General features: G+C 37.4%; 1 non-coding gene across 1 annotated transcript; it reads left to right on the forward strand.

Annotated features, from left to right (window-relative positions):
- Positions 1 to 11,063: 11,063 nt before the first annotated feature.
- On the forward strand, positions 11,064 to 11,170 carry LOC128292423 (small nucleolar RNA R71). Its single transcript, XR_008282408.1, has one exon. It is a non-coding gene; the product is annotated as a small nucleolar RNA R71 (small nucleolar RNA).
- Positions 11,171 to 13,106: the final 1,936 nt, after the last annotated feature.

The raw sequence follows: 13,106 nt of genomic DNA on the forward strand, positions 1-13,106 counted from the left end.
AATAGTGGTTTTGGAACCACAAATTTGAGGTTAGAAATTTTTTTTTATATTATTTTTGGTGTTTATAGCACAATAGCATGTATGTGTAAAAAATTCGTAAGCTAATTTTATCATTTAATAGCTCAATTTGATAAAAATGACTAAATCGCATAAAATGCAAAACTTACATTCTAATTGTTTTGGTGTCTAATTGCTATGATTTATTACATGAAAGGTCCTTATAATGTTATTAGACCATTGATAGTGGAATTTGACATAGATGGCCTTATATTTGATGATTGAAACGTTTATTAATTAAGGTCAATTTAGTAAATTATAAATTAAGTTTAATTAAACAAAACAAAAGCCATTTTCATGCTATCATCTTCTTCAATAGCCGAATGTGAGGAAGAAAATAAGGGTTTTAAAGCTTTGAAGGTTAGGCCATTGTTGTTCAAGCATGTAAGTCCATTTTGACTCAATTTTTTAAGATTTTTACATTTTTGAGATCGTTGCTACGTATTCTAGCTAGCCCGTGCCTTAATTTTCAAATTTTTTCATGATTTTGTGAAGTGTCATTGATGACTATTTGAGATTTTGAATGTTTGATAATGGAAAATGACTATTTGTTGATAGATTTAAATGTTTTGTAAAGTGATTTTTGGTAAAAATGCATTTTAGGGATTTAATTGTGAAAAGTCTAAATTGAGGAGTTGAAATGTGAAATAAATGAAATTTTATGGCTGATAAGGACCCTATAGAAATTTGACACTAATGAATTTTGAAAGAAATTTTGTAATTTCTGTTTTTAAGTGTTAAGGACTAAATTGTAAAAATGTGGAACTTATGGGGCCAAAGTGTAAAAATGCCCAAATATGTGTTTGTGGACTGAATTGAATGATTTGATGGATAAGTGAGTTCATTTTTAATGTATATAGATCAAGAATGAAAGAAACCAGATTTAGATTAACAAAAATCAAAGGTGATTAAATAGTCGATCCAGTCCGTTTATCCCGAATACAAGGTAAGTTTATATGCAAATAAATGTCTTTAAATTGAATTATATATGTTTAATTGTCATTGAACTGCTATGAATGTTGAATGATCAAATACGAGCAAAATTGATAGGGTTACAATATCCAAAAGTCCCGTACAAACCTTAGGAATAGTATAGGATACGATTGTCATGACATTAGGATTAATAAGATGTGATTATGTGTAAGACCTTGTCTTGGACATTGGCATCATTATATGATTACGTGTAAGACCATATCTAGGATATTGGCATGTTTAAGGCCTCGTAGGCCCTGATTAGGGACAATACAATTATATTGAATGATATATGTATATGAATGTATGAATGTACGAGATTTGGATATTAAATGATGTGTATTATTCAAAAATACCTCGTAATCCTACTCTTGTAACGGATACAGGTTAGGGGTGTTACATAATGTGGTACTTGTGTGCCTTGATGTTTTTGGTATGGAAATGGTATGAATTATGCTTAGTTGAGATTGGTAGAATGCCTATTTATTTCATGTTATGTGCCATTTGGTTTGTGTTGGTGATTGAAATATTGGGTGAGAAAAATGGTTTGGCAAATTGTAACATCCCGAATTAGGGCCTAGTGGAATAGTGGTTTCAGGGCCACAAATCTGAGTTAAAATAATAATTTTATGATCATTATGAGGTTTAGGATATGAAAATAAGCATGTGTTAAAGTTTCATAAAGAAATTCTATGTGTAAGGTGTCCAATTGGAAATTAAGGATCAAATTGAATAAATTGCAAAACTTGGGTTCTAGAAGCAATTAGTATGAAGCAATTAGAGGTCCTTAAAGAATATTTTTCCCAATTTCTAAGTTTCTAGACAAAAATGGGCATGCATGGAAAATTTTGGAATTTTAGTATGGAAGGGCATTTTGGTCATTTGGTAATAAACTAAATAAAAAGGGGAAAAATCAAGCTAAAATCAGCTCATTTTCTTCTCCATACTGCCGAAATTCTAAGGGTCTCCATAACTAGGGTTTTCAACATTTTCAAGCTCAATAGTAAGCACTCTTTAGCCCCATTTTTAACGCTCTTTGCATTTTTGAGATCCTTGTAACATGCTCTCTCTATTTCTACCCATATTTCAAGCTAGGGTTCATGTTCAAAAATTTACCCATGCATGAGATGTTTGTATTTTGATGATTTATGGAGGAATATGAGAGTTTAAAGGATAGTAAACAACTTTTACTAAGTAAATTTTCATGGAAATGGCTTAGGGGACCATTTGTAAAAGTTGTGAAAATGGGTAGAAAAATATGAAATGAAAGAAAATGTGGGTTGCTATAGGCAAGAAAAATATTCGGCTAGGCTTGGGTAACTTAGAAATTTCATACATTTCATTATACGAGCCTTAAGACTAAATTGTAAAAGTGTGAAAGGTTAGGGGCAAATTGGTCATTTTTCTCGGGGGTGAGTTTTAAATCCTAAAATGAAAAATGTGATGTATTAATAGTCAAATTTTATTGATATAGACCCCGAGGAACCAATTCCTTAGGTCAATCGTGGAAAACGAAAGGTTTCAGAATAGTCAAAATACGATCGAAGCAATTACCAAGTTCGTATAACCCGAAGTAAATTCTTAATATACATAAACATGCGTGTTCTTGAATGTATGAAAATTTAGATATATAGTGCATGATAATTTATGTAATGTGCTTGTGTGAATGAAAGATGATAAATGTCCCGGTTGAAATAGAAAGGGAAATCTGACGGACAAATTATGGCTTACATGACATGAGATCCTGCATGTGTTGCAGAAAAGGATTTAGCCTGGACGGGTAATCTGATGATCTCAAAATAGAAAGTATCTAGCCCGGACAAGTGTTCCTTGAGTGATCGAGCCTCCCGAAGAATATAGGTGCATTAAGGATTTAGACCGGACGGGTAATCTGATTGAGGACTAAATTTAGCCTGGACTGGCAATTCAGACCTGAGCTTATGATAGCAATTGTCGTTGAAAGGGGTTTATCCTGTACTAGTTATCCCAACATTACTCTATGAGTTAATGCTACAGGCGATTTAGCTTGGACTGTAATCCCGCTGTAAGTTATAAGGTTCACGGGAGTGCATACTAGAGATGATCACTTGTATAACATGACGGTAATTGGACTATCCATCGAGATTCTGAGAAATTCAAAGGGATTAATAGGAGAAATAGAAATGGAAATATTTAATTGATGAGCTCATCTAAGACTAATTACATGATGTATTGTTATGAGACTAACTTGATGAATGAGTGCATGTGATAGGCAAGCAATTTCATACTTGTTGGAATTAGTGCCTAATATGGTTCTATGCTAATTAGCTGGTAAGTTTATTTTCCAGTTATCCGGACTTACTAAGCATATAAATGCTTACCCCCTTCTCTTTTCCTTATCTTACAGAGCTTATGGACTCTTGAAGATTGTAAGACGGTTGGAGAATTAGCACACTATCGACTTGTCCTACTTTGGTATATAGATACCTCCATTTTGTTTAATGGCATGTATAGGATTTTTGATCGCGTGATTCGTAACAAGTAATAAATATTTATAATGAAGATCAAACCTAGACTAACTATTATCATGATGAAAAGGCAAGTGAACCTATCGAACAATAGTATAGTAATGGCAAGACAGAGATATCGTACCCAAGGGAACCAAAAGTACCAGTAATAACTATCTTTTTATTATCTAGCCTAGGAATAAAAGGATTTGTTTATTAAACTAATTATATAAACTAATCAACTAATTTAATTAAAGCGAAGAGAAAATTTGGAAAAAGACTTGAAGAGAAGCAATTGATAAAGACGACACCCAAGGAGGAATCCACCTAGATTTCACTTGTTATCTGACTCTGAACCGGATGATTTATTCACTTAACATGATCCGTGAGACTCCCTAACCTATGTTATTATCCCTTTCGAGACTAATAATGTCTAACCCTCAGTTGAATTAATCGAAATTTCTTTCTTAATTAAAACTCCTAGGGAAGCAGTAAATCACTTTATGGACTCCCATATTAGGTTTCACCCTAATCCGGCAAAATCTCATAACCCTATTTCTAGGCGTTCAATCAACTCCGCTTAATTATGCCAAATCTACTATTAGCCAGGGTCTATTCCTCCTCTGCATAAGCATATCAAATCATTAATTAATACCCGGAATATTAACTCAAGCATTAAGAACACATAATTAAGAACAAATCAAGTATTTATCATACAGTTCAGATAATAATAACAAGATCCATCATAGGTTTTATCCCCCTTAGGTATCTAAGGGGTTTAGTTCATAATAAAATAAGAGTACATCTCAAAAGTATAAAAATAACAAAACATGAAGAAAACTCTAAAACCCTTGAAGGAATTCTGAGAGATATCTTCAGTCTTGGAGTAGCTCTGGCTTTTGGGATGGGTCATCTAGCTTCCTTCAAGTAATTCCTGGCATGTGGTTCTGTATTCCAAAAAAGTTCTAGAAGAGGCCCCCCTCTCTGGGTCATACTTAGGGTGTTTATATAGGCTTTGGATTGGCTTTCTTCCTCCCTAAGTACCCTTTTCTATGTAAAATAAAACTCTTTGAAAAAGGGACACGCTCATGTGCCACGGTCGTGTGACGTGATTGCCAGGCCTTGTTCGATCTGTTAAATTGCCACGGTCATGTGGGCTCAATGGCCAGGCCGTGTGAATCATGTAAACCTTGGTCGACACCTACGAAGGCCACGGGTGTGTGAGATGCCAGTGTGGCAAGGCTTAGGCCGTGTGATCTTCTCAATTTGGTCTGTTTTGTCCCTTTTTCGCTCGTTTTTGGCTCTTTTGGACTCTTGGTGCTCTCCTGAGTACAAAACATAAAATAACCAGATTAAGAGCACCAAAATCCACAAATCTAGTAGTAAACATCCATAAATTTGCTAAGTATTTGGGGTAAAACTATGTATAATTTGGCGTTTATCAAATACCCCCACACTTAAGCATTTGCTTGTCCTCAAGCAAAACTCTCATTTACTGCTAGAATTCATTCTTTTCAATCACATGATCAGTATTGATAATGTTACAAACTATTCCACGAAAAATTATACAGTGAGAATTTAACTATAGGGGTATTAAAAGCCTCAAACAATCTAAATCGGATATTTTGATAATAAAAATCATAGGTAATCTCTTTCCTCTAAGTAATCAACTTTAGTCTTAAATATACAAGAGATGACATCCTCACTAAAGATTCACTCAAATCACTCAAAGTGTTTAAGGTTCAAGATTAAGCACTCGATTGTCAAACATGAAAAGTTATTACCATAGGCTTGCATGAAAACCAAATCTCCACCACTTGTAAATGATATGATACACTAATCAAAAGATCTTTGCATGGTTGTAATGGGGTTTAGGTTACAAGTATGGATACAAGCTGAAGAACAGGGGTTAGAATCGAGATAATTTCAAAATGTTACCCCACTATCAAAAACTTAATTACTGAACCACAAACAAATATCTAGAACTATTTTACATGAGTTCACGACAACTTTAGCTTGCTGAGAATTACATTTTTTTTTTAGAACAAATAAAGTCAATACAATACAGAAATCATACTTCATGATTCAATAACAAAAAATAGGAACATAGTGAGGTAGTAATATTAAATTTAATCTCGATAAAAAGGTAAATTAAGTAAGAGGATTTCAACAATAATGGGTTAATGGGTTAATGTGAAGAGTTAATCAATAAAAGAAAAGTTAGTAGGCTCAAAGGGGGTTCGCTAAGGGTTTAATTATGTGGGAAGGCTTTTTATGGAGTAAATGGGTTAAATCCTAAGTGCCTTTATCATCTCAATATATCAAATCATACGTGTGATCTCGACATGTATAATCGAAGCAAGTTCTAGAATAACAGTTCAATGTTGACACACTCAAACCACAAAATAAGTGAGCAAGAAAGAAAGTTATATGCTCAAAAGGCTCGAAAATCTCACCAAAAATTTGGGTTTTTGATGTCATTTCTGTATACTTAGGATTTCAAGATAATACCTCAATTTAGGAGTAATAGTCTAAAAATTTTATTTCTCAAAATATCAACTTATCATGCTCGATTCTTTAAGGTCCTATAATCAAATAATCATGCATAATTCCCTTGGTCTAATTCACGACATACCAACAATAATTATAGATCAATCAGAATTCATTCTATCAATATTATGAGAAAATCACTTAAGCACAAGACCAAATTCAGGGATTTGAGAATAATGCAAAAAGTTAGGTATCATGTTCACCCCCCCACACTTAAAATGTACATTGCCCTCAATGTACAGAGACAGATTATTCAAAATAAAGAAAAATCATAAGAGGAAAGGAGGTGAAACTCCCTGTTATATGGATGTGGAGCTTGATTATGAGGATGGAGTGTTTAGGGAAAGTGGTAGCTGCCATTGTTCTTGGCTAGATAAAGAAATTGGGTCGTTGAACATGGCACTCGTGAGGTATTGTTTCCCTTTTGTTTCCTCATTTCATAAAATATTCCTAGCAGCTTTGCTTGGAAGTCTGTAGAATCATGAAGAGCTTATTAAGAGTTGGTGTGGAAGAGAGCGTAGTGGAATTACTTATTAGAAATACCAGAAAATAGAAAAAAGTAAAATTTACTAATATAGATATGTCTTTCAAAATAAAATAATAAAATTGAAATGAAAATAAAAATCAAAAGAAAAATAAAAATAAAAAAATAAAAATAAGAATAAAAAAAATAGGAGGATTCAATGATCCTCGTCGGTAGGGCCCTCAGGTGGTGGTGTTGGAGGTGGCGATGTGAAAGTGCTGGCACAACTACAGCATCATGGCCTGCATATCATCCATCTGTCGGTCCCGTTGTCGATCTCGCTCGTGAATCATTTCGAACTGCATAGTGCAATACTACTCAAAGTGGGCGAGTCGGTTCGAAAGATGTGCCAATGAAGCAGCCGCATGAACTGGTCGTTCCCTAGGTGGCGTAGTGGAAGGCTCATCATGCTGTGGGAGAACATCATTAAGGATGTCCTCAAGATCCTCCTCGTCAATGGCATGCGAGAGACGGTACTGAGGAGGATCGGCCCCACGTCGGTGCTCGATCATCCTCATGTGTAACATAGTCGTTATGCCCTGTGGGGACATCTGACCTATTAGGGTAAGCCCTGATGATTAGGCCACGATGTTGAAGAGGTCGAAGTGTCTGGCAAGGCACGTTACGTAGGGGCCGATGGAGATCACTCCCTTCCTATGTCGCTCGGTCTGATGGTGAATGGCGAAAGCAATGAAGTAGGCCAAGTTAGTCACGTGTGCATTCGCCATGCACCATAAATAGTAGGCGTCGTGGGTGTTGACGACGCCAGTGCTCTCTCTCCTTTCGGTCAAGGTGTGTGCCAATATGGCATGGAGATATCGTAGGGAAGGGGGGAGAGCTGAAGCCTTCGAGCGGCTGGGGTCATAGGTGGAAGAGAGTGGTGCCAAAGCCTTCCAGCATAAGGAGGGGGAGATGTGGATATTGCGTGGTAGTGCATTCATGTCCTCCTCCTCCATAAACTCATCTGTGTAAAGTCCCAGAGCAACTCCAAACTCTGGGACACTCATCGCACGAACTAGACCGCCTAATCGAAAATGAATGGTGCCTGGGTCGTCATTGTTCGTCATCACCACCTGTAAATGAAAAGTAGAGCATAATTCTAAAGTTAGCTCTAAATAAGTGGGCTCAGTAATAGCAAAGAACCGTTCCCATGGGTTTGTGGATAGGAGGGCTCGGATGGCATCATCGAGCTGGACTTACTCTACAGTAGTCCAGTCGATGCAGCGACCTGTGGTGATGGGTCATGTGCGTAATATTTGAAATAGCTCCTCCTGCGAAGCTTGTGGAAATTCAAGGAATGGGTGCCAAACTTCAGCTGTAGCACGTACCGAGGAAGAACTCGATCCCCTACGTCTCTTTGAGGATGGGACTGTGGCCTTCTTGCCTCTCGATGATGACATAATGTTCCTAAAAATACATTAGCATTGATAGAATCCAAGATACATCAGTAGTTAAGCAAGAGTCCTAAAACTAGAATATGCTATTTAGTAGCTTAAACAATTCAAATATAGAAAATTCTAAAGAAAATTCCTAACTTGTCTAAAACATATTTGTAATAGTAACAATATCTATGCAAAGCATGAAGAATACTAATGTAGCAACACAAACTGGAAAAATAAGGTTGAGAAAGTGAACCAAAGGCTGTTGTAAGGCGGTGCACGGGTGTGTGGTGGTGAGCACGGGCGTGTGAAGCAGAGATGAAGCTGTGTGGTGGGAAAATAGAGTGTATAGGGAGGGTAAAAATAGGGATTAATGCAAGGGGAGTGGATTTGAGGGTGGTTCGGGGGTTGGGGAAGTGAGAATCTGGGGAATGGTGGCTGGAATAGGGATTAGGGGTTAGAGAAGGGTAGATTTCGGCTACGGTTTTGAAAGGAGGAAGAATATGAACAGTGGTTTGTTTATATGGGGAGGGTCACATAGCCTAGGGCCACGCCCGTGTATTTTGAGGGTGAGCCCGTGTTTTTTGAATTTTGCGAGTTAGGTCGTGCCCGGCTACTATCACACACCTGAGTGTCTTGGGCGTGTGTCAAACACGGCCATGTCATACAGCCGTGCCTAGCTTTGTTCGCTTCTCCCACGCCCGTGTTTTATTGTCACACACCCGTGTATTATTGTACACGACTGAATGGCACGGGCGTGTCGAACGCCCGTGTCGAACAAACAAAATCGAGCCTTGTTCCTAGCACGCCCATGTTTTTCCTATCAAGTTCACCCACAGCCATGGGGATTTATCGCACCCCGTGTTTTGGGGAAATCATGTCCTACTTCAAGACGGCCATATCGTACGGTCGTGTCTCTTCCCTTGTTTGGCTACGACTGTAGGCACGCTCGTGTGCCTGGCCGTGTGTGCTGAAAAACTTTGCAATTCAAAGACTTAGTTAATTGATTCTAAGCGTGAGAAGTTAAAAATAAAGAAATCAAAATATGTTAGTGCTCGGGTTGCCTCCCAAGAAGCGCTTATTTATAGTCTAAGCTCGACTTACCTCTCCATTAATTTATCATGGTGGTTTGAGGAGTTCATACTCCTCGTTCCTGCTGTCAATCTTAAAATAAGGTTTTAATCGGGTGTTGTTTACCTTAAAAGTATCGAACTTGGGATGACTCACCTCAATTGTATCGAATGGGAAAATACTGAGTACCGTAAGAGGGATTTCCTCATTTGGTGTGGTAGTGACAATGTGGGGATCTGCGGCATCCAGTAAGACTTTATCGCCAACCTGAAGTTGATTAGGAGAGGTATCGGCTTGTTTTGGCGTAGTTTCGATTTATCATGTGTTCTCGGTTTGTGTGCTCGCCATTCATCTAGCTCCTCTATTTGAAGCCTTCGTTCCTCATGGGTGTCTTTGTTCTCTACATGATAATAGTGTACTGTCTCCGTTGTCTTGGTTCGAGGGGGTTCCTGCAAGGATGATTGAATATTAGTTTTATCACCGACAAGTTTTATAGTGTTATCTTGAGTTTGAGAGGTTTTGACTGAGTCGCGTGCTTGAAGTGTTATTACGTCATCACCTGCACAAAGTGTTAGCTCTCCTGTGCCTACATTAATAATGGTTCTGACAGTTGCTAAAAAGGGTTGTCCTAAAAATAAAGGTACCTCATTATCCTCATCTATATCTAAGACGACAAAGTCTACTGGGTAAATAAACTTATCAATTTTAACGAGAACATATTTAATAATACCCTTAGGAAATCTAACTATTTTGCCAGCCAATTGTATGCTCATCCTAGTTTGTTTGGGTTTACTGAGACCGAGTCGTTTAAACATTTTATAGGGCATAACATTTGTACTTGCCCCTAAATCAGCTAAAGCATTATTCACAGATAAGCTACCAATTAAGCAAGGAATTGTAAAACTTCCTGGATCTTTCAATTTGTTAGGTAGCTTATTCTTTAGAATAGCTGAGCAGACTGCATTGAGTTCCACATGTGATGTAGCGTCTAATTTCCTTTTATTGCTCAGAAGTTCCTTTAAGAATTTTTTTGAGTTGGGCATCTGCGAAAGAACTTCAATAAAAGGTAAGTTAATATGTAATTTCTTCAAGAGTTTGCCAAACTTACTGAATTGTTCTTCTATTCTGTCTTTCGTCATCGCTTTAGGATATGGCACACGAGGTTCATGATCCATACTTACCTGTTTGGGATCATTATTGTTTACCTCTTCTCGTCCTTTGTTTATCGAGTTGCTTTGCTATATTTCTGGCTCGGGTGCAATGGGTTCGTCCTTATTTTGAGTGCTAATTGCATTGAGGTGTTCCCACGGATTAGGTTCAGTATTACTTGGTAAGCTACCTTGTGGTCATTCGGGGATTAGTTTGGACAGCTGGCCTATCTGAGTTTCGAGTCTTTGGATCGATGCTTATTGATTCTTAAGTGCTGTCTCGGTATTTTGCTAACAGGTTTTTGACACCGAGATGAATTTAGAAAGCATCTCTTCAAGGTTTGGTTTCTTCTCTTGTTGATAAGGTGGCTCTTGAAAACCCTGAGGATTTTATGGCTTTTGATTCCCTTGACCAGCCCGGGAGAAATTTGGGTGGTTCCTCCAACCTGCATTATAGGTATTACTGTATGGATTATTTTGAGATCTAAAGTTATTGTTACCCATATAGTTGACTTGTTCTTCTTTAGTTGTAGGATTGAAGGATTGGTATTCTATATGCACACCTCTTCCATTTGAGTCACACCTCATTATTGGATGTACATGTGTAGAACCAAGAAAACTATCAATCTTTTTATTGAGAAGTTCTACCTGATTAGAGAGCATGGTGACTGAATCGATGTTATAAACGTCAGCTATTTTCGTTGGCTTTGTCCTCATAACTTACCACTGATAGTTGTTCAGTGACATCTCCTCTATGAATTCATAGGCATCTTTCGATGTTTTATTGTTGATGGTTCTGCTAGCAGCTTCGTCAATCATTTGTCTTGTCGAGGGATTCACACCATTGTAGAACGTTTAAACTTGCAGCCAAAGCAGTAACCCATGGTGAGGGCACCTTCTCAGTAAGTCCTTATATCTCTCCCATGCATCGTAAAGTGTTTCTAAATCTATCTACTTAAAAGAAGAGATATCATTACGTAATTTAACCGTTTTAGCTGGCGAAAAATATTTTAGTAAAAATTTCTCGATCATTTGTTCCCAAGTAGTGATAGACCCTCATGGTAACAAGTTCAACCACTGCTTGGCTTTATTTCTCAGTGAAAAGGGAAATAACCGAAGACGAATGGCATCATCAGAAATGCTATTGATTTTGAATGTATCATAAAATTCAAGAAAATTCGCCAAGTGCGTGTTGGGATCCTCATCCTGCAAACCATCAAACTGAACAAACTGCTGTATCATCTGAATTGTGTTAGGTTTTAGTTCGAAATTATTCGCAACAATAGCAAGTCTAACTATACTAGACTCAGTTCCTGTTAAAGAAGGTTTAGCATAGTCATACATAGTACGAGGAGCAGGATTTTGATTAGCTGCAATTGCAGGAGCCAGCTGATCGCTGGGTTTTCGGCCATCTCTTCAGTTGGGGTTTGAGTATCGTCTTCTTGCTCGTTCTCCGTGTATCGTAAACTACACCTTATTTCTTTTTGATTTCTACGAACTGTGCGATCGATTTCTTCGTCAAAAAGTAATGGTCCTGATGGGTTTCTTCTAGTCATAAACTATAAAAACCTGCCAAGAGAGAAAAAGAAAATTAGTAAATAATAAAATAAAATAAAATTGCAAGAAAAATAAATGGCTAAAGTAATCAAAATTTAGTGTTCCTAATATTTCAGTTCCTCAGCAACGGTGCTAAAAAATTGATCGTGTGATTCGTAACAAGTAATAAATATTTATAATGAAGATCAAACCTAGACTAGCTATTATCACGATGAAAAGGCAAGCGCACCTATCGAATAATAGTATAGTAATGGCAAAACCGGGATATCGTACCCAAGGGAACCAAAAGTGCCAGTAATAACTATCTTTTTATTATCTAGCCTAGGAATTAAAGGATTTGTTTATTAAACTAATTAACTAATTTAATTATAGCAAAGAGAAAATTTGGAAAAAGACTTGAAGAGAAGCAATTAATAAAGACAACACCCAATGAGGAATCCACCTAGATTTCACTTGTTATCTGACTCTGAACCGGATGATTTCTTCACTTGACTTGATCCATGAGACTCCCTAACCTATGTTATTATCCCTTTCGAGACTAATAACGTCTAACCCTTAGTTGAATTAATCGAAATTTCTTTCTTAATTAAAACCCCTAGGGAAGCAGTAAATCACTCTATGGACTCCCATATTAGGTTTCACCCTAATCTGGCAAAATCTCGTAACCTTATTTCTAGGCGTTCGATCAACTCCGCTTAATTATGCCAAATCTACTCTTAGGCAAGGTCCATTTCTCCTCTGCATAAGCACATCAAATATGAATTAATACCCGGAATATTAACTCAAGCATTAAGAACACATAATTAAGAACAAATCAAGTATTTATCATACAGTTCAGATAATAATAACAAGATCCATCATAGGTTTTATCCCCCTTAGGTATCTAAGGGGTTTAGTTCATAATAAAATAAGAGTACATCTCAAAAGTATAAAAATAACAAGACATGAAGAAAACTCTAAAACCCCTGAAGGAATTCTGACAGGGATCTTCTGTCTTGGAGTAGCTCCGGTTTTTGGGATGGATCGTCTGGCTTCCTTCAAGTAATTCCTGGCATGTGGTTCTGTATTCCAGAAAAGTTCTGGAAGAGGCCCCCCTCTCTGTGTCATACTTAGGGTGTTTATATAGGCTTTGGATTGGTTTTCTTCCTCCCTAAGTACCCTTTTCCGTGTAAAATACAACTCTTTGAAAAAGGGACACACCCGTGTGCCACGGCTGTGTGATGTGATTGCCAGGCCGTGTTCGATCCGTTAATTTTCCACGGCTGTGTAGGCTCAATGGCCAGGCCATGTGAATCGTGTAAACCTTGGTCGACACCCCAGAAGGACACGGGCGTGTGAGATGCCCGTGTGGCAAGGCTTAGGC

The sequence above is a fragment of the Gossypium arboreum genome, chromosome 4 (assembly GCF_025698485.1).
Source record: "Gossypium arboreum isolate Shixiya-1 chromosome 4, ASM2569848v2, whole genome shotgun sequence".
NCBI lineage: Eukaryota > Viridiplantae > Streptophyta > Magnoliopsida > Malvales > Malvaceae > Gossypium > Gossypium arboreum.